General features: G+C 35.5%; 1 protein-coding gene across 1 annotated transcript in view; it reads left to right on the plus strand.

Annotated features, from left to right (window-relative positions):
* The window catches only part of IL1RAPL1 (interleukin 1 receptor accessory protein like 1), a 1,375,052-nt gene that overhangs the window by 266,313 nt on the left and 1,086,416 nt on the right, over positions 1-22,323 (plus strand). The window lies entirely within an intron of this gene.

Genomic DNA, 22,323 nt, shown 5'->3' on the forward strand with positions numbered 1-22,323 from the left:
CCATACTGGTATTTTTTTCTTGGAGAAAATAAACTCCTGTCTCAGGAAAGCTTGGTTGGACCCAAATTTATAAGCAGACATGTAAGGGCATGAGAACTCTGGAATATATCATGTAATCTTCAGTTGTGCAATCTAATGATTAAATTGGAAGGAGAAAAGAGTTCCAGTTACATGAAAAGGATCTACTTTGTTGGTGGATCTGTGCCACACATTCATAGAGGTCCAACTTCATGTCATGCACTGTGTTAAGTGCTGGTGGTACAAAGACATGTAAGGCAGACACTAGCCACTGGATGCGTCAGGCTGGAGTGGGACTAGCTTTGCAGGAGTATCGAAGAAAATGAAAAAAATGTTTTCTTTATAGTGTTTAATATGTTGGCTTGGCTAACTTTGAAGTTATAAATGTAAAAAGACCAAAAATAAGTTGTTGATAGCAACTTTTTCCCCCCAAACATTTATTTTATTTTATTTTATTTTATTTTATTTATTTATTTATTTATTTATTTATTTATTTATTTATTTGGAGAGAGAGCGTGAGAGAGTGAGTGAGCCAGGGGAGGGGCAGAGGGAGAGGGAGAATCCCAAGCAGACTCTGCACTGAATGTGGAGCCTGATGCAGGGCTCAATCCCACACCCCTGAGATCAGGGCCTGAGCCAAAATCAAGAGTCTGACACTTAACTGACTGAGGCACCCAGGCCCCCCCAAGAGCAACTTTCAGAATCATTGCTACAACTGGTTTTGGTTACCTCCATAATAGTATTAAACAAGCAATCAACCAATTATTTATTAAATAGCTTATGGAAAATTAAGCCAGGCCTTGTATTATTAGGTTATACCACAGACCAGCAAACTCTTTCTGTAAAGGGCCAAATAGTAAATATTTTTGGTTTTTGTAGGCCACATGATCTCTGTTGCAACTACTCAGCTCTGCCATTGTTGCATGAAAGCAGCCATTGACAATATATAAATGAATGAGTGTGTCTATATTCCAGTAAAACTTTGTTTACAGAAGCAGATTCCTGGCCTGATTTGGCTTATAGGCCTTTGTCAACCCCTGGATTAAGCAGTGAACATGACAGGTTTCTTCCTGGCAAAGGGTTCGTTATGAGGATATATGATTTAATATATGTAAAATGGCATGTAGTTAATGCTGTAAATGTGTTAGTAATAACAGAAATAGCATTGTTATTAAATAGAAAAGTAGGAGAAGAACATATTTGGATTATTTCTAGGACTTACATCTTGCATATATATTTCTTTAAAACCTGGATTATTGACCACTGCTATGCCTGAATTTCAATGAATCAGACATTCAAATACATGGTAAGGGCTTTGTGGCTGAAAATCTTGAAATGGTTCAGGGTTTCCACTGCATTGCATATATTATGGCTGTCTATAATAATAGACAAGAATGAATTCAATAATATTTCATATTATTTAAAAAATTTTAAATTTGCCAATTATATGTTCTTTATACTTCTAAGCATTTCCCAGAACTTGTTCATTCTACTGACATACTTTGGTTTTCTCTTCATACTCTTGCTTTGATTTTTTTTTTTTTTTGGAATTGTATAGATATAAACAGGTGTTTCTGAGCAAGAAAGACATTGGGATGCCTGTACTGAGTATGCTCTTCTCCCACAGTAGCACGCCTAGTGACAACTCTACTTCATATATACTATAATTGATTTTACCAAAATTTTAAGAAATCTTTGAAACCTAAAATGTTACAGTTTTTTGGACACTGTATTTAAAAAAAAGAAAAAGATGAAGTTTGGTTTTAGTGGCCTGGAACAGTAGTCATTTAGTTAAGTATAACCAAGTTTTAGGAATGTACCTGTCTTGTTGACATTTAGGATTCTTTATTCCATCTTCCTGCTTGTAGGAAACATGAAATAAAATATATGATACTTGAATTTTTGAATTCAGAGATAATTTTTATGTGTCTGTGCCATATGCAAACTAAGTATTGGCCATGTAGCTCATACTACATTTTTATGGAGTAAGATAACAATATTGAAAATCTGTCATGATTTTCACAGTGGAGGTGCTTTCACAAAAACTAGAGAGAGTAATGAGAAGAGTTGTGGGAAGTGGAGGGAAGAGCTGTTTTTAGATAGGAAGGACTTGAAAGGCTCTTCAGAGAAGGTGGCATTTGAGCAGAGTGAGTTGTAAATAAAGTGAGAAAATAAGTCATGTGAAGATTTGGTGGTACAGTGTTCAGACAGTAAGAATTACAGTGTAAGAGGCTCTGAAATGGGAATGGAGCTGGTATATTTGAAGAATAGAAGAAAACCAGTGGTGAGTTTGGGGAAGAGTGATGAGATAAAATCAGTTTTTGTGCAAGTCCTGTGGGCCTCTTTTAGAGTTACATAGAACTCTAAGGCAGACATGAAATGGTTGTGGGTAGGGCACTACTGGGCACTATATTGTTTTCCAAGATTATTCTGTTAGCTTCAGTGGTAGCAGGTATACCAGTAAACAAGATACTGTAGTATCTCATTAGGAAATGATGGTCATTGGACTCTAGTGGAAGCTGTGACAATGGTGGAAAGAGGTGATTCAGAATATGAGTAGAGGTAGAACTAGTAGGACTTGTTGAGCTGAGGTAGGGTTTGTAAAAAATAACTGATTCAAGGATGCTTCCTATGTTGTGGTCCGTGTACCTGGTGAGTTGTGATACCACTTATTAAGATGAGGAAATTTATAGCGGAAGGGGATTTTCAAGAATCAAGAGTTAAATTTTAGCTCTATTAGGTTCATGAGGCTTTCTCTGTATGCAGATGGAGCTGTTGAGGAGGCAGTTAAAGATTGGAATCTTGAATTTATGGGAGAAATCTGAAATACAGGTGTAATCCTGACAATCACCAGAATGTAAATGATATTTCAAACCATGAGTCTGTATAATATTGTCAAAACAGTGTAGCCAGAGAAGTTCAAATACTGAGTCCTGGGGTATTTCCAGTTTAGGTGTTTAGCAAAAGATGAGCCTGCACAGAGGACCAAGGTGTGCCCAGGGAGTTAGAAGGAAAACTAGGATTGTTTTGGCCCGCATTCTAAACAGAACATGATTAAGTTGGAGGGCATTATCAGTTGATAAATACAAAGAAGAGCTTGAGTAAGATGAGAACTGACAAAACTGATCGTTAGATTTGGCAAGATGCAAAAGACTGTTGACCTTGAGAAGAGTTTCAGTGGAGAAATTGAAAAATTAAATTTAAAGAAAAACAAAGGCGAGGAAATAGAAGTAGGGAGTACAAGCACAACTTTCAAGAAGTGTGCTTTAAAACAAAACACAAAGAAACAGCCTAGTAGTTTAGTAAAGAAATAGAACCTAGGCCGTTTGTTTTTAAAATGGATGACACTATAGTACATGTGAATACTAACAGATATCTTCCATTAAAGAGGGGGAAATTTGTGATGCAAGAGACAAAGGATTTTTAAACAGCAGATTTTTTTTTTTAATAGATGTGAAGGAAGGGAATCCATTGAGCCAGTGGACAGCTTGGCTTCAGATAATGATGATAATAGCCATCATTTAATATATACCAGATGCTGTCCTAAGTTATTTACATTTATTCACTCATTTAATCCTCAGAATCACCCTATAATCTAGGTTTTATTATTTCCATTTTATAGGAACAGAAACTGAAATGCAGAGGATTAAGCTAGTAAATGTTGGAGCTGGTTTCCAAATCCAGTATATCTGGCTCCATAGTCTACATTTTATTTTAGAGATTTCATACATGATAGCTGGAAAAAAGGCAGATCAACAGGTGAAGTTAAGGGAATTTTTCACATTTTGTCATAACATGAGATAATACAGTTCTTAGTTTATTTTTCACTGAAATTGAAAGCAAGATTATCATCTGAGATGAGGAGGAATGTGCTAAGGGCATTTTGAGAGGGATAAAAGGTAAGAAATACTTGGTATTCAAGTAGAAGAGTTAAAAAAGGCCATGGAAATTATTTGAATTACCTGCCAGTGCCAAGGAGACTTGGCACTTGACGATTTTTGTCAGTATTTTGAAGTAAGATGTGTCAGTATGGGAGGCAGCTAATTTCCATCCCCCTTTGCTTCAGGGTGTCCCCAGTAAACTGTAAATGGTGGGACCGACAGGCATTCCAAAGGCGGAGAGCTTGCCCTCCATCTTCACATTTATCATCTTATTTGGGATAGAGGCATAATGGCTGGAACTTCACCCCCAGTAGTATTTGGGCCAAGAAGATAAGTACCACACTCTTGCCATTGGTAGAACATTGACCTGGACAGAGTTTCCTTCTTGGTGATTTCATTCAAGTGTCAAAGCAGTCCTACACTCTCTGCCTACAGACTTTCTAATGTGAGCCAGAAATAAACTTGTATCTTGTCTAAGCCTATTTGGGAGTCTTTCTTTCTTACAGACAAACTTAATCTTAACTTATCCATAATTTGTTTCCAAAAGGGGATTGCTAAACGGGCAAACCTAAAAATATGACTTTGGTTTACTGGAGTCAAACAGGTGGTTAACAGCAAGACTCAGATGTTGCTGAATCTCTGAACATAAGCCACTGTTCTGATGTACACATGGAATAAGGGCAAAATTATTTTAAATATGCCTGAGTTTTTGTTCAGGTAAGGAAAATGGAGAGAGAAAATAAATTCCACAATTTTCTTTAGTAACAAATGTCAATGTCTAGCAAACATCCCTTTTAGGAATTGCTTCCAGGTAGGTTACTCAATATTCTTCAGCTTCGATCAACTCCCATTTTCTTATATACCAAATCCAAGTTAAAAACTGTAACAAAATTTTAGGTTTGTCCAATATTTCGTGTATTATTTAACTTTACTGCTATCTCTTACGGGAAATCTAAAACTGGCCTATATATACTTTTTTTCAATGTGTTGTATTCTCACAATCTGCTATTTAAAGAGTTATTTCGGTTTCTAGCACTGTAACTGCAAAGAAACTATAGTTACAAAACTGAACAGTGACATACTCTTTGTTCAACTTATGAGTCTATCCCATTGCTCTTGGACCTTGTTTCTTATTTTGCCTTTTTTCTTTAAACTCTTAGAGTGAACGTCTCAAAGGCATAGCAAGTAGAAAGACAGACCTGTGCTGGAATTCATTTATGAGAGTCTATCCACATTCTCTCAGATGGCAGGATTTCCTTCTTTTAGTGGCTGAATAATAGTTTATATGTATTACGTTTTACCTTTTACTCATTCATGCTTCTGTCACTGGACTCTTAGGTTGTTTTCATATCTTTGTGAATAATGCTGCAGTGAACACGATGTGAAGACAGCTCATGGATTTAGTGATTTCATATTTTTCACACCTTAAATATACACATTGTTATATGTCAATTATATTTCAGTAAAGGTGGGGAAAAATGATTTGTACTTAAGATTGAATGAGGTAGTTTTGGACAATAACATTTATTTTATCTCGCTCTTGGTATTTTTTAGCTTTTCTTTGCTTTAATTCATACCACGTGCCACCTCTATCATTACCTAGTATTACCTTAGGTCTCATATCTTTATCCTTTCCTCCGTTTTTATGGCCATTTCTCAAGTCTTCAACTTAGTATTCCTGGCTTGGCTGTGGTTCTCTATTACCTGTATTGCTGCCCATTCTCCAGCTGCTTATGGAGGATCCTCATCTCTTAGCAGGTTTGCCTTCTTACTGCCCCCTGAATACCTTCTGCTTGTACCCATTTCTCTTTGTCTTCTCTCCTGCATCATTTTTCTTTCACAGGTGATAATCTCTAGTTCACCAATTTATATGTATAACTGCTTTTAAGACTGTGTTTCATGTCTTCCCAGAAGTCCTCACTTACTAGCTTAATCACAATGGAGATGTTTACTTAGATCAAGCTCCTCTGATACATGTATATATTTTATCATCTTATACTTAAAAATTCTCCAGTTCCTTGTTGATTTTATTTTAAGTTTGTCTTAATTACCCATTTAGGATGTAAAATCTTCATTGTCTTCATGATATATTTATAGTGTAAAAACTTTATTCAAAGGAAGTTAAAATAATTTCTTCTTGTCTATACCATGTACCATGTTATATAGTGTTAGAACTATGCGGAGAATTTATTAATTGGTTACATGCCGAATTTAATATTTAAAAGCTGTTAAATAAATGAATACTGGTACTAAAATATCCCAAATCTTTACTTCTTAAACTCTTAACAGTCATAGTTACCTTTAAACTTCTTAACCTAGCTTTCTTTTTCTTGTGTGTTTCCTTTAAATTCAAATTTTTATATTACTCCTTACTTGATGTCCAGAATTACCCCCACTGCCATCATATGTTCAAATTCATGCAGAGTAAGTTTGGAAATTTAATTCCCAACATCTCTCCTTAGCTTTGCTTCTAATTTTCAATTTTAGTTTAATTGTAATTTCTTCTAAAAATCAGCTTAAGGTCAGTCATATGTTATAATGTATAAAGTTGATGCAGTATTAATTACTTGTTATTTCTTTATGGTGTATTATAGTCAAGCCCATAGCTGAACATTGCATACCTTGATATGTATAAATAATTAAATAAATTGCATATGCACTAGGGAGCTAAAGTAAAGGCGTAATTAAAGTGGAATATGTTAATTAAAAACTACTGGACATATACTAAATGAAAAGAAAATTTAGGTTGTATTTTTATATTTTTTTTGTTGAAGTGAAATTCATGTAATATTAACCATTTTATTTTTCATTTTTATTTTACATTTTAGTCTTAAAAATATGATTAATGTTCAGTGTTATATTAGTTTCAGGTGTAAAATACAGTGATTCATCAGTTCTGCACGTTACTCAGTGCTCATTACAATAAGTGTATTTTTAATCCCCTTCACCTTTTTCACCCATCCCTTCCCCCACCTCCCTTCTGGCAGTCACCAGTTCTCTATATTTAAGAGTCTGTTTTTTTTGTTTGTCTCTGTTTTTCTCTGTTCATTTGTTTGGTTTCTTGCACATATGAGTGAAATCCTATAGTATTTGTCTTTCTCTGACTTATTTCACTTAGCCTTATATCCTCTGGATCTATCCATGTTGTTGCAAATTGCAAGATCTCATTCTTTTTTATGGCTGAGTCATACTTCTTTTTTTAAAATTTAAATTCAGTTAATTAACATATAGTATATTAGTAGTTTCAGCGGTAGAGTTCATTGATTCATCAGTCTTATATAACACCCAGTGCCCATTACATCACGTGCCCTCCTTAATGTCCTCACCCAGTTACCTCCTCCCCCCACCCCCTCCAGCAACCCTCAGTTTGTTTCCTTTGATTAAGAGTCTCTTATTGTTTGTCTCCCTTTCTGATTTCATCTTGTTTTATTTTTCCCCTCCCTTCCCCTATGATCCTCTGTTTTGTTAAATTCCACATATCAGTGAGATCATATGATAATTGTCTTTCTCCGATTGACTTATTTCACTTAGCATAATACCCTCTAGTTCCATCCACGTCATTGCATATGGCAAGATTTCATTTTTTTGATGGCTGTGTAGTATTCCTGTGTGTGTGTGTGTGTGTGTGTGTATACACACACACATACCACATCTTCTTTATCCATTCATCTGTCGATGGATATCTTGGCTCTTTCCATAGTTTGGCTATTGTGGACATTGCTGCTATAAACATTGGGGTACACGTACCCCTTCGGGTCCCTACATTTGTATCTTTGGGGTAAATACCCAGTAGTGCAATTGCTGGGTTGTAGGGTAGCTCTCTTTTCAACTTTTTGAGGAACCTCCATACGTTTTCCAGAGTGGCTGCACCAGCTTGCATTCCCACCAACAGTGTAGGAGGGTTCCCCTTTCTCCGCATCCCCGCCAACATCTGTCATTTCCTGACTTGTTAATTTTAGCCATTCTGACTGGTGTGAGGTGGTATCTCATTGAGGTTTTGATTTGGACTTCCCTGATGCCAAGCGATATTGAGTACTTTTTCGTGTGTCTGTTGGCCATTTGGATGTCTTCTTTGGAAAAATGTCTGTTCATGTCTTCTGCCCATTTCTTGATTGGATCATGTGTTCTTTGGGTGTTGAGTTTGGTAAGTTCTTTATAGATTTTGGATACTAGCCCTTTATCTGATATGTCATTTGCAAATATCTTCTCCCATTCTTTTGGTTGTCTTTTGTTTTGTTGACTGTTTCCTTTGCTGTGCAAAAGCTTTTTATCTTGATGAAGTCCCAATAGTTCGTTTTTGCCCTTGCTTCCCTTGCCTTTGGCGATGTTTCTAGGAAGAAGTTGCTGTGGCTGAGGTCAAAGAGGTTGCTGCCTGTGTTCTCCTTTAGGATTCTGATGGACTCCTGTCTCACATTTAGGTCTTTGGCTGAGTCATATTCCATTGTATTGCATACCAATCTTCTGTATCCATTAATGTATCCGTGAACACTTGTGTTGCTTCCATAACTTGGCTAATGTAAATACTGCAAAAAACATAGAGTTGCATATATCTTTTTGAATTAGTGTTTTTGTTCTCTTCTGGTAAATACCCAGTAGTGCAATTGCTGGATCAGAAGGTAGTTCTATTTTTAACTTATGAGGAACCTTTGTACTGTTTTCCACAGTGGCGGTGTCAGTTTGCATTCCCACTGACAGTGCCAAAGGTTCCTTTTTCTTCACTGCCAACACTTGTTGTTTCTTGTGTTACTGATTTTCGTCATTCTGACAGGTGTGAGGTGATACCACGTTGTGGTTTTGTTGCATTTTCCTGATGATTAGTGATGCTAAACATCTTTTCATGTATCTGTTGGCCATCTGTATGTCTTCCTTGGAAAAATGTCTGTTCATGTCTTCTGGCCATTTTTTCATTGGATTATTTATTTTTTCATGTTAAATTGTATAAGTTCTTTATGTATTTTCCATATTAACCCATTATCAGATGTATCATTTGCAAATATCTTCTCCCGTCCAGTAGATTGACTTTTTATTTTGTTCATGGTTTCCTTCACTTTTCATAAGCTTTTAATTTGGATGTAGTCCCAATAGTTTAATTTTGCTTTTTCAAAATTGTAGCTTTAATTCCAGTTAGTTAACATAAGGAGTTATATTAGTTTCAGGTATACAATATAGTAATTCTGTCACTTTCATACATCACTCTGTGCTCAGCATGACAATTGCACTCCTTAATCCCCATCACCTACTTAACCCCTCCTCATACGCCCCTTCTGTCTGGTACCCATCAGATTGTTCTCTATAATTAAGAGTCTGTTTCTTTCTTTCCTTTTTCTTGTTTGTTTTGTTCCTTAAAGTCCACATTTGAGTGAAATCATATAGTATTTATCTTTCTCAGACTGACTTATTTTAGTTAGCATTATACTCTTTAGTCCCATCCATGTCATTGCAAATGGCAAGATTTCTTTCTTTTTTTATGGCTCAGTAACATTACATTGTATATATAAATACTGCATCTTCTTTATTCATTCATCAGTCAGTCACAGTTGGGCTGCTTCCCTATCTTGGCTATTGTAAATACTGCTAAAAAATGAAGCAGGGCATTTATCCCTTTGGATTAGTGTTGTTGTACTCTTTGGATAAATACCCAGTAGTGCAATTGCTGGATCACAAGGTAGTCCTATTTTTAACTTTTTGAGGAACCTCCATACTATTTTCCACAGTGAATGCACCACTTTGCATTCCCACCAGTAGTGCATGAGTGTTCCTTTTTCTCCACTTCCTCGCCAACACCTGTTATTTCATGTGTTGGTGATTTTTAACCGTTCTGACAGGTGTGAGGTGATAGCTCATTGTAGGTTTGATTTTCATTACCCTGATGATAAGTGATGATGAGCATCTTTTCATGTGTCTGATGGCCATCTGGATGTATTCTTTGGGAAAATGTCTGTTCATGTCTTCTGCCCATTTTTAAATTGGATTATTAGTTTTTTGGGTGTTGAGTTTCTTAAGTTCTTTCTATATTTTGGTTACTAACCTTTTATCAGTTGTTACTTGCAAATATCTTCTCCTGTTCTGTAGGTTGCCTTTTAGTTTTATTGATTGTTTCCTTTGCAGAAGCTTTTTATTTTGATGTAGTCCCAATAGTTTGTTTTGCTTTTGTTTCCCTTGCCTCGGAGACATATCTTGAAAGAAGTTGGTATGGCCAGTGTCTGTGTTCTCCTGTAATATTTTTATGGTTTCCCGTCTCATGTTAGGTCTTTAATCCATTTTGAATTTATTTTTGTGTATGGTATAATGAAGTAGTGCAGTTTTCATTCTTTTGTCATGTTCTCCAGTTTTCCCATCACCACTTGTTAAAGATATTGTCTTTTCCCATTGCATATTATTGCCTCCTTTGTCCTAGATTAATTGACCATATAATCATGTGTTTATTTTCGGGATCCCTCTTCTGTTCCATTGATCTGTGTCCATTTTTGTGCCAAGTACCATACTGGGATAGTTTTCTTAATTTCTTTTTCTGCTGCTTCATTATTAGTATATAGAAATGAAACTGATTTCATTATATTGATTTTGTATACTGTAACTTTACCAAATTCATTTATCAGTTCTAGTGGTTTTTTGGTGAAGTCTTTAGGGCTTTAGGGCTTTCTCTATATAGTACCATGTCATCTTCAAATAGTGAAAGTTTTATTTCTTCCTTACCAATTTGGATACCTTTTATCTCTTTGTTGTCTGATTGCTCTGGCTTGTATTGCCAGTATGTGTTGAGTAAAAGTGGTGAGAGTGGACATCCTTGTCTTGTTCCTGCTCTTAGAGCTCTCAGTTTTTCACATTGTGTATGGTATTAGCTGTGTGACCTTTATTATGTTGAGGTAAGTTCTCTCTAAACCTGCTTTGTTGAGGGTTTTTATGATGAATGGATGTTGTATTTTGTCACAAGCCTTTCCCATATCTATTAAAATGATCATATGGTTTTTATTCTTTCTCTTGATGGGATGTATCATATTGATTTTTGAATATTGAACCCCTCTTGCATCCCAAGAATAAATCCCAATTGATGATGGTGAACGATTTTTTAAACATATGGTTGGATTTGATTTGTTAAAATTTTGTTAAGGATTTTTGCATCTTTGTTCATCAGAGATCCTGCCTTTAGGATTTTTTTTTTTTTTGGTAGTATCTTTATCTGTTTTGGGTATCAGGGTAATGCTGGCTTCATAGAATGAATTTGGAGGCTTTCCTTCCTCTTCTTTTTTTTTTTGAAAAGTTTGAGAAGAATAGGTATTTACTCTTCTTTATGTGCTTGTTACAATTCACCTGTGAAACCATCTGGTCCTGGACTTTTGTTTTGGGGAATTTTTCATTACTGATTCAAATGTTTTAGGAATTTATACATTTCTTCTAGGTTTTCCAATTTGTTGTCATATAGTCTTTCATAGTATTCTCTTATAATCCTTCGTATTTCTGGTGTCCATTATTACTTCTCTTTCATTTCTGATGTTATTTATTTGAGTCTCTCTCTCTCTCTCTCTCTCTCTCTTTTTTTTCCTTGATCAGTCCGGCCAGAGGTTTAACAATTTTGTTGATGCTTTCAAAGAACTAGCTCCTGGTTTCATTGACCTGTTCTATTGTTCTTTTAGGCTCTATTTCACTTATTTCCACTCTAATTTTTATTATTTCCTTCCTTCTGCTGGTTTTGGGCTTTGTTTGTTCTTCTTTTGCTAGGTTCTTTAAGTGTAAATTTAGTTTGAGATTTTTCTTGATTTTTCATGATATGATTTCAGTCTTTTTGAATTTGTTGAGACTTGTTTTGTGGCCCAACATGTGGTCTCTTCTGGAGAACATTCCATGTGCACTTGAAAAGAATGTGTATTCTGCTGTTTTTGGATGAAATATTCTAACATTAACCATTTTAAAGGGAACAGTTCCATGACATCTTGTGTAAGTTTTATCTTTTACTTGATTTTTTAACAGCTTTATTGAGGTACAATTTACATACAATTAAACCCATGTAAAGCATAAAATGTAACAGCTGTTAGTATGTAAGTTTTGCCCACATTACCACAACCACTTTTAGAACATTTTCATTAACTGAAAAAGAAACTTCAGACCCATTAACAGTCATTCCTTCCTTATTACCACCAGTTCTAGGCAACCGTTGATCTTTCTTTCTCCATGGATTTGCCTATTCTAGACATTTCATATAAACGATATTGTACAATATATGGCTTCACGTATCTGTCTTCTTCCATTCAGCATAATGTTTTCAAGATTTATCCATATTGTAGCATGTATTACTGCTTTATTCCTTTCTATCATGGAATAATCATCCATGTTGTGGATAGACCACATTCTATTTATCCATGCATTAATTGATATTCATCTGGTGGTTAGTACTTTTTGGTTATGGTGAATAGTGGTGCTGTGAAGAGTTTTGGACACGTTCTAGTTGGAACACCTGTTTTATCTTAGGAATATGCCTAGAATTGCAATTGCTCGGTTGTATGATAACTCTGTATTTAACATTTTGAGAATCTACCAAATATCTTCTCTACTGTTTTTTAATTGGCTTCTATTTTTGTTGTAGGTTTTATTTTACTTATATATTTGACCAGTAGGTTGTTGTCTGATTTTGTGTATCTCCTGACTTCTTTGTGCTTTGGTTTTATCATTAAATAACAACTTGCTTGCACTTTTTAATTTTTATTGTTATGTTAATCACCATACATTACATCATTAGTTTTTGATGTAGTGTTCCATGATTCATTGTTTGTATATAACACCCAGTGCACTGGGTGTTGCTTGCACTTTTGAGGAAATTTACATCATTTGTGGAATAGAAGTATGAAAACACTTTGTGATTCTTAGAGGTGGACACTTTGTAAAATATAGGTACTGTTATCCTCATGCTTACACTTTAAGAAAAGGAAAATTATATTTCTAAATAGATTTCTAATTTCTCTTTAGATCTCTTTTTTGATACTTTCTCTAAATACTTGGCCTTAACTCAAATTTTCCTGTCTCCTTGCTAATCAAGTACAACTGAGAATTTAATTGTGATAGGTTTTTCTTGAACACATATATATATGTGTTATGCTAACCCCTTGCTAATTAAATGGCCTTGTGATATAATTTGTGTTATTTAATTCCATAGGGGAATCTGGGGAAAATACTGTACTTTGCTAAATACAGTGGAAATAACAAAAGTGGTACCGTCCACATTATATCGGAATTGTTCTCAACTTACTCCTATATGGAATGGTGGTTTTTAAAATTTTTTGTTATGAATTAAATAAATATTCGGGAAGTACCTACTTACTATGTCAGGAAAGTTACTGAGCTAAGTAGAGTAAATGAAAATATTACTTTCTGGCTTAGTTTGTATTTTTAAAATGTCAGTATTATTTTTGACATTAGTTGAAGTTATTTATAACACATTTTTTGTTCTTTACAGGTAAGAAATGAAAGAATTCTAGCACTAAGTTAGAGAAAAGCAGCTTGCTTTTGCTTAGAGTGGATGGAAGGAACATAACAGTAAAATGAGCATATAAAGAACTTTCTGAGTGGAAAAGAAAGTATTCTTAAAATATTTAAGGACATGCCTTAATGAGATGAGATAACACATACAAGGTAATCTAATCCCAGTTTTGACAAAGCACTTTTAGTTATACTGTATCTTTTAGAGTGTAACAGGTTGGTAATTTACAGTAGGAGCAGGCTTAGTCTTCACTGTCTTCTTTTCTTTTCCTTTATTCTTCATTTTCTGACCATGCTGAGTTAAGTAAAACAAACTATTGACTGATAAGTGCTTGTTCAGATAGGAGAACAGTACATTTTCAAATTTAGCAACAACCCATCTTCATCAGAACCTCCTAAGAGGGTTGTGCTTGCAAAAATGTAAATTTTCCGACCCCTACATCAGAACTTTTGGGTCACAACCTGTTGGGGTGGGGCCCAGGAATGTGATTTTTATCAGTCATCCCAAAGTGATTCTGACATATGTTAAATTTTGAGAACCACTGCACTGTACTGTACACTCCACTTACAGTGACTACAGTTTACAAAATGGACTTTGGTGTCAAGTTTATCTAAGGCAAGACTTGGATTTGTTATATCATTGTGATATAACCATGGACAAGCTACTTAAAATTGTTTCAGCCTTCACTTTCCTCAGCTATAGAGTTGGTGATGAGAGTCCAGTTTTAAGACCATATTGCTGCTCAATTACTAATAGCATTTTTCTTCATTCTCAAAATGATCCTAGTTCAGAATACAAATTATATGGTCACTCCAGCATGTCTATGTATTAGTATATTGTGATGATTATATGATATAACTTATATTGATTTAGCACAGTTGGCAGATAGTACATATTAAATAAATGTTCTTATAAAAATGGTATTTTTGAGAAAGCAAGTTTGTGTTTATTATGTATCTTAACAGCATGCTCTGGATTGTCTGTTGCTTTAAATACCTTTAAAAATGGATTTTCATGGAAAGGAAGTCACTGATCATTGATTGTTGGCTAGTTTTGTCCTCCGTGGTAAAAGGTCCTTAAATTAGGTCATTTTGTTTTTGTGGTTTTCACTAGCTTGGTCATGCCAGTTGGCATTATCTTGTGCTGAAAGACATTCTAGAATAGAGACTTTGGGGGGAAACATTCGAAAGAAGGATAATAAAAGTCTGCAAGGTGGAACTCTAGCATGGCATAAAATATTATCGTCTAATAAGCCCCATTATCTACAAAAGACAATTACAACGTTCTTCTTCTCTTATTAGCTTCTTGATGGAAAACCTCATTATACGTCCTTCACTTTTCATTTCCAAGCAACTGTGTTTTATGGCAAGGAGAAGGGTATTCAAGGGTTGTTCTTGTACATAGATGAAGAAATCCTAGACTCTCAACTCTGGAAGACCTATGTTTGAATTCCTGTTCAGCCACTTATATGAAGTTAAGTTTCTCTGAAGTTAAGTTTCTTTATCAGTAAAATGAAGACATTATTAGTGTTTACTTCATTGTGGTGCTGTGAAGATATGAGATAATGCAAATACAGCTCTTAGTAGCATGGCTCTAATTTCATTTATTATCTCATACCATTAGGAATAATATTGAAGATGATCTTAAAATTGTGTGGACATTATATTTGAAGATTGCAGCTTGGGATGTATTTGGCCTATTGGCTTCTTTCTACTCCATTTGGATATTTACTTCTCCATTGTTTAATTGTTGCTTTTCCTTATGAGAAAAAGGAAAAAAACAAGTGAAATGGTTTAAGGAGAAAAAATAAATCACAATATCTTAGGGAGAGAAACTCAGCAATTGATGAGGCCAAGTGACATGGCAGGTACATAATAGGTTTTGGAGTGCCTGGTTGTCAACACATGCCAACAAGTGGTTGAGACTTTATGTTCAGAGCCTTACTCCATTGCCCTTCTGTAAATATTTTTATTCTACTTCAAATTAAGTCATCATTCTCTGATAATGTGAATAATTTTGTGTTCAACATGGAAATAATATTTAAAATAGTATAGCATTTTGGAGCAAAGATAGTCTTTTTAACAAATGGTGTTGGAACACCTGAACATCCACATGCAAACAAATTCTAGACATAGATCTTACACTCTTCACAAAACTCAATTCAAAATAGATCACATACCTAAATATTGAATACAAAATTCAAAAACTCCTAAATAAAATCAGTCTCAAAGAGATATATCTGCCTTCCCATGCTCATTGCAGCTTTATTCACAGTAGCCAAGATACCAAACCAACGTAAGTATCCTTTGACAGTGAATGGATAAAATGGTGTGTGTGTGTGTGTGTGTGTGTGTGTGTGTGTGAGAGAGAGAGAGAGAGAGAGAGAGAGAGAGAGAGAGAGAGAGGGAGAGAGAGAGAGAATTCAGTATTTAAAAAGGAGATCCAGGGGCGCGTGGGTGGCTCAGTCGGTTAAGCGTCTGCTTTCGGCTCAGGTCATAATCCCAGGGTCCTGGGATCGAGCCCCGCATCGGGCTCCCTGCTCGGTGGGAAGCCTGCTTCTCTCTCTCCCACTCCCCCTGCTTGTGTTCCCTCTCTCGCTGTGTCTCTCTCTGTCAAATAAATAAATAAAATCTTTTAAAAAAAATAAAAAATAAATAAAAAGGAGATCCTGCCTTATAGAATAACATGGATGAACCTGGAGGACACTAAGCTAAATGAAATAAGCCAGACACAGAGAAAAATGGTTTTATCTCACTTAAATAGGGAATCTTAAAAGTCAAACTCATAGTAACATTAGAATAGTGATTATCAGAGGCTAGGATTAGAGGGAAAAAGGGAACTATTAATTAAAGGTTATAAACTTTCAGTTATAAGATGAATAAATTCTTGAAACCTAATGTACAGCATGGTGACTGTAATTAATAATATACAGTGTGCATGAAATTTGCTGACAGTAGATCTTAAATGTTCTCACCACACAGAAGAAAAAGGTAACTATGTGAGGTGTTGGATTTGTTAGTTTGATTGTGATAATTTCTTCACAGTATATACATATATCAAAACATCATGTCATACACCTTAAGTATATACAATTTTTATTTGTCAAAAAATAATTTAAAACCAACCAAGTAAATCTCCCCCCAAATATCTTGTAAAATTTCTAGAAGATAACGTAGGAGAAAACATAGGTGACCTTGGGTATGGTGATTATTTTTAGATAAAACACTGAAGGCACAATCCATGAAAAAAATAATTGATAAACTGGACTTCATTAAAATAAAAATCTGCTCTGCAAAAGACAAGTCAGGAGAGTAAAAAGACAAGGCTCAAAGTGGGAGAAAATATTTGAAAAAGATACATCTGATAATGAACTATTATCCAGAATATATGAAGAACTCTAAAAACTCAACAGTGAGAAAGCAAACAACTCAATTAAAAAAAATGGGTCCAAGACCTGAACAGAGATCTTTTACAAAGAAGATTTGTAGATGACAAATAATCATAGGAAAAGATGTTTCACAACATATGTCATGGTATAATACAAATTAAAACAATGAGACACCATTACACACCTGTTATAGACTGGTCAAAATTCAGAACACTGACAACACCAAATGCTGCTGAGGATGTGGAGCAAAAGGAACTTTCATTCATTTGTTGGTGGGAATGCAAAATAGTACAGCTACTTTGGAAGAGTTTGGCAGTTTCTTATGGAACTAAATACACTCTTATACAATTCAACACTCTCACTCCTTGGTATTTACCCAAAGGAGTTGAAAACTTCTGTTCACACAAAAATCTGTAGATATATATAAATATATATAGTGGCTTTATAATTGCTAGAACCTGGTAGCAACCAAAATGTCCTTCAGTAGGTGAACGGATTAATAAATTGGTATATCCAGACAATGGAATATTGTTTAGCACTAAAAAGAAATGAGCTTTCAAACCATGAAAAGATATGGAGTAATCTTAAATGCATATTACTACGTGAAAGAAGCCAGTCTGAAAAGGCTACATACTTTATGTTTCCAGTGATATGACATTCTGAAAAAGGCAAACCTTAGGAGACAAAAAAAGGTCAATGGTTACCAGGGGTTGCGTTGGGGTGAGGGGTTATTAGGCAGAGCAAAGAGGATTTTTAGGGCAGTGAAAATACTATGTGTGATACTGTAATGGTGGATATGGCATTCTATATATTGGTCCAAACCCATAGGATGTACAACACTAAGAATGAACCACAATGTAAACTGTGAACTTGGGGTGATTAAGAAGTTTTGATGTCAGTTCATAAACTGAAAATTTACCATTCTTGTGAGTGGTATTGGTAATGGGGGAGGTAATACATATGTGGGAGCAGGGGTTATATGGGAAATCTTTGTTCCTTCTCAGTTTTGCTGTGAACCTAAAAATACTCTAAAAAAATCTTAAAGTAGTATTAAGTCTGAAGTATCCTTCATAATGTTTATTCACATACTGCTAATATTTAAAATATAGAAGGAAATTAGAAATAGAATTCTACACTTTTTTTTTGTAGTTTTTAATTTTATTATGTTAGTCACCATACAATACATCATTAGTTTTTGATGTAGTGATCCACGATCCATTGTTTTCGTATAACACCCAGTGCTCCATGGAGTACGTGCCCTCCTTAATACCCATCACCGGGCTAACCAATCCCCCCTCCCCTCTAAAATCCTGTTTGTTTCTCAGGTCCATAGTCTCTCATGGTTCATCTCTCCCTCCAATTCCCCCCACCCATTTTTCCCTTCCTTGTCCTCCATGTAAGTGATAATCTTCATGGCTATAATAATAATGTTGCAAATGCCAGTTTCAGTTTGTGCAAATGACGATGAATTAGAGAAACGTCTCAAGCATGGATTATCCGATTGACAATCAAATACATGTAGGTTATCTTGAATTAATTATTTTGTGCCAAAATAAAGTGACTATTGAGAACCACATGTTTAGTGTGTAAGCCACACTTTCAGTAATGTTTGTGTCCACTGCAATATTTTTCAATGAACCAGCTTCCTTATAATTAACATGTTGTTATTATAAGGAAGCTGGCAGTACAAGTGGTACTTTGTGTTTTCTCATTTCATGCTTTCATTTAGATTTGAGATGTTCTTGGTTTCATTTCCAAGTTGGCATGAATTAGCAGTAAATAGGAATCTGCTGGCTTGTGTTAAGTTTGCTTTTCACATCCCTCTAGGGAAAGAATGGGGAGAATTCAGAACTGTAATCAGTTTTGATTGAGGTTACCTAGATAGAACTCTTTCCTTTATCCAAACTTCAAGCCAAAATCTTAGCGTGTAATTAGAAGGAACCATGTTGATTTTACAACTTATTGAGGGGTGTATGCTTTGATTAAGGAGCCATAGGGAAAGGAGATGGTGATACCCCCATAGATTAATGATTGTGGATGTTCAGCAGTTCAGAATTTCATTCAACCTAGAAGACAATTTCTAAGACTCACTAACCGTGGAAGATCGTAGGAACAGGGTTGATTTAAATTATGAATAATGCATAAAATGTAATATGTGGCTAGAAAAACACACTGGCTTTAACTTGTGATTAGACATACATGATTGATTTCAGGTCCTTCTTTTAGCATTCCTTTTAAATTTTGGAGGTACTGCCTCTAGAGAGTTAAAGAATATCTCTCCCTTGAAAAATACTAAAGGTGAATGCTCCAAAGGTAGATACATGTGTTCCTGATAATTTTGCATTGGGCAGTGTGTTTCCATCAACCTGACTTGCTGTTTCAATCAAAATAGTCTAGGTTACACTGCAGTAAGAAACAATCCCCAAATATCAGTGGGCTGAAACTAAACAACCAAAGAAGTGTCTGTTTTTTGTTCGGGCCACATGTCCTTTTTAGGATGGAGATGAGGGATGTGAGCTATGCTTCATGTTGTCCTCACTCAGACTCAGGCTTGGTAAAGACTCCATCATCAAGTGGCATGCTGCTGGTTACTATGGCAGGAAGAAGGGGAGTGCTTGGAAATCTTTCAGTTCAATGTTGTGGTCCTGAAGTGACCTACATCACTTCTGTCTTCAGTGCTTTGACCAGAATTAGTCTCATTATCCTACTAATGGAGAGGTGGCAAACAAGTATAATTCTCCCTTGTGGCTAGAAGGGGAAAAGAACCAGCCTTGGAAGGGCATTAGACATCTCTACCACGTCTGAGGAACAAATTGACTGTCAGAGCAAAGGTCCAGGTATCCCACCTTGGCAAATGACATGCATGATTAACCCCAGAGCTGCAGATTCTGAGCTCACATTTGACCTGATTCCCTCTACTCACCCCAAGCTGGCAGCTGTGGCTTTGCAAACATGGATAATGCCTCTGTGGTCAGAACTGAATTGAATATTGGCAGTAACAGAACTTGTAAGTTACAGTCCTTTTGTGTATCCATGCCTAAGTTAATTCATATTGAATGAAATGTTCACTCATTTTATTCTTGGGAAAGAAATGATAACATAAAAGCTACTCCACCTATTAACTCAAGGTTTTCTATAAGATTTTTATTAATTAATGTGCCTGTCCTTCCATAAGCCTGAAACTGATTTTATTTTTCAGTTGTGATAGGTTTTGATACTTTGAATGTGGAGAGCACACCAACTGTGCATCTTTTTCTTTTTTTTTTTTTAGAGATTCATGCTTAAGGCAAGAGAAGTACAGGTATCTCTAAAGAATATAGTAACCTAGTTCTATTGATTATCACAGGCAAAGAATGCTTGTGGCTTTATGTCTTGCCTAATCTTGACTGTGCACCAAAGTCACCTGGCAAAATTGACATATTTTAACATATTCCTGGCCCTGACTTTCAGAGTTCGCAAGTGAGGAGGTTTAGGGTGAAGCCCGAGCATCCATATTTTTAATGTCATCAGGTCATTCTGATGGGCAGCCAGAAGTGAGAACTGCTACCCTGACATGTTGTGTGAGAGAAACCTAATAATTTTGAACTTGTTTCTGGAGACAGTTATCCAAATCTCATTTTGTAAACATCTTCCAAGCTTAAGGATAAGACCATCCATTTTGTCAAACAGAATCCATTTTTTCAGTATTTCTGGTTCTCTTATGTGAAAAACATTGAAGTTATTAATAATTAAGAGAGTGTTGTAGAACCCTGTCATTCTCTGTATGCTTCATACTCTGGTTTATGGGTCAAATAACTAGGGAATATATGTATCCTCAGTGTGCTGCACAAGGTCATACTAAGTGTGCATGGATCCCATTAACATAGTTACCCTAAGTTAGGATTTACCAAAATAATGGGGAAAAAAAGTTGTAACTGACGATTGGTTTGTCTGTTCTTATCTCTTTCTTTAAAGCACCATAGTCATGCATGAAACATGTTTTTTAAATCATATTCTGAGTTTGGAAACAAGGGTTAAAATGATTCCTAGAGAGAAAGCACAAGCGAGCAAGCATTGGAAACTCCAGTTAGGAAGCTACTATACAGAAATCCATGTGATAATAAGTTTGCTCTTCTCTTTCTATAAAGGACATTTGCTTCATCCTTTTCAAGGCTACCAGTTGCAGGCTTGTTATTTTGAAAGTGATTAAGACTGAACATCATTCTGATGTCCATAGTTCAGTATAATAAATTAAATACACATGCTATGAAAGTTTGTCAGTAAATATTATACTTATCCATTTTTTTGGTTTGCTTTAAAATATTCTTCAACTTATGTGGAAGAGTATTAAGTGGAAGTAAATAGTAATTAAGCCAAATAATGCTGATATTGTCAAATACAAATCTGGACGTAGGTGAGGAGGGACTTTATTCAAAAGGATCATTGCAAGAGGGACTAGCGCTATAGGGAGAATGCTTCAACCATGAGATCTATAAGCATTTCCATGGTCAGGTAGACAAGGTCTTTTCTTTTATAGGGGGCAGTGAACAAGGCTAGAAAAGAAGCTGGGTGTGGAGAAGCAGGATGGAAAAGTGGCATGATCATATAGTTGATTATAGAATGTTTTTCCCCTAAGCTCAGTCAGTGCTCTGATGGAACTCTTAAGAAATGGTTGTATGTTCACTCAGGCTGAATGTGTGTCAAAGTTCAGAGGCCTTGGAGAAGGACAGAAGCTTTAGTTAAGCTGGTTCAAGCCAAGGTAGTAGATATGTTTTCTACATTGGTCAATGGGTACAGACATTTCAGCTAATCATTTATGAAGCAAAGAATCGGAACTTGAAGGCTCTGTGTCAGAACTTGTCATAGGGGGACACCTCTGAGTCTTATCTAAGTCATACAGGAAAGGCAGTGAACTTTCAGAACACAAAGGGTAGGGAGGTTTATTTAATCATCTCTGTTTTCCAGGTTCACAGGGCTCAGATAAAGTTTACCACTGTCACTATAAAGAAATCAGATCTAGCTGATTCTCGTACAATAATAGATACCATTTGGTGATGGCCTGGCCCTCGACTGAGCACTTCACATGTTTACTTCATTTCAGCCCTTTGTGGTGTGAATGATTATCCATTTTTCAGGTTTGGAAATAGAGGCTTAAAGTGTCTCAATATGTCATAGGGATTTAGTGTTTTATGTGGAATTCAAACTTGGGTGTCCATACTACACAGGTCAAATTTGTAGGCTATAGAGTACATATTTAAGAAAAAAGTCACTCAATCGTTAATAATAGTATTGAATTTAACACTGGAGCAAAGAAAAATGCTGTATACAATCTCAGATATGTATTTTGTGTTCTGAGAGGCAGAGATTGAGTGAGAGGAAGACAGAAATGAGGAGTACCTTAAGGCTGAAATCTTTACAAAAGCATGACTGTTAAGGAATGCACCTCCCAAGTGAACTTCTCTGATTCTCTTGATTTTAAACATTATGGCAGGCTCTATTCCTTCCCTTTGAACCATGCTGTGAGATCATGCTGAGAAAGTTCTCTCTGCAGTCTGCTAACTGACACTTACAGGGGATTTAAAATT

This window comes from Mirounga leonina, unplaced genomic scaffold, assembly GCF_011800145.1.
Source record: "Mirounga leonina isolate KUSES-001 unplaced genomic scaffold, KU_Mleo_1.0 Mir_101595, whole genome shotgun sequence".
NCBI classification, from domain to species: domain Eukaryota; kingdom Metazoa; phylum Chordata; class Mammalia; order Carnivora; family Phocidae; genus Mirounga; species Mirounga leonina.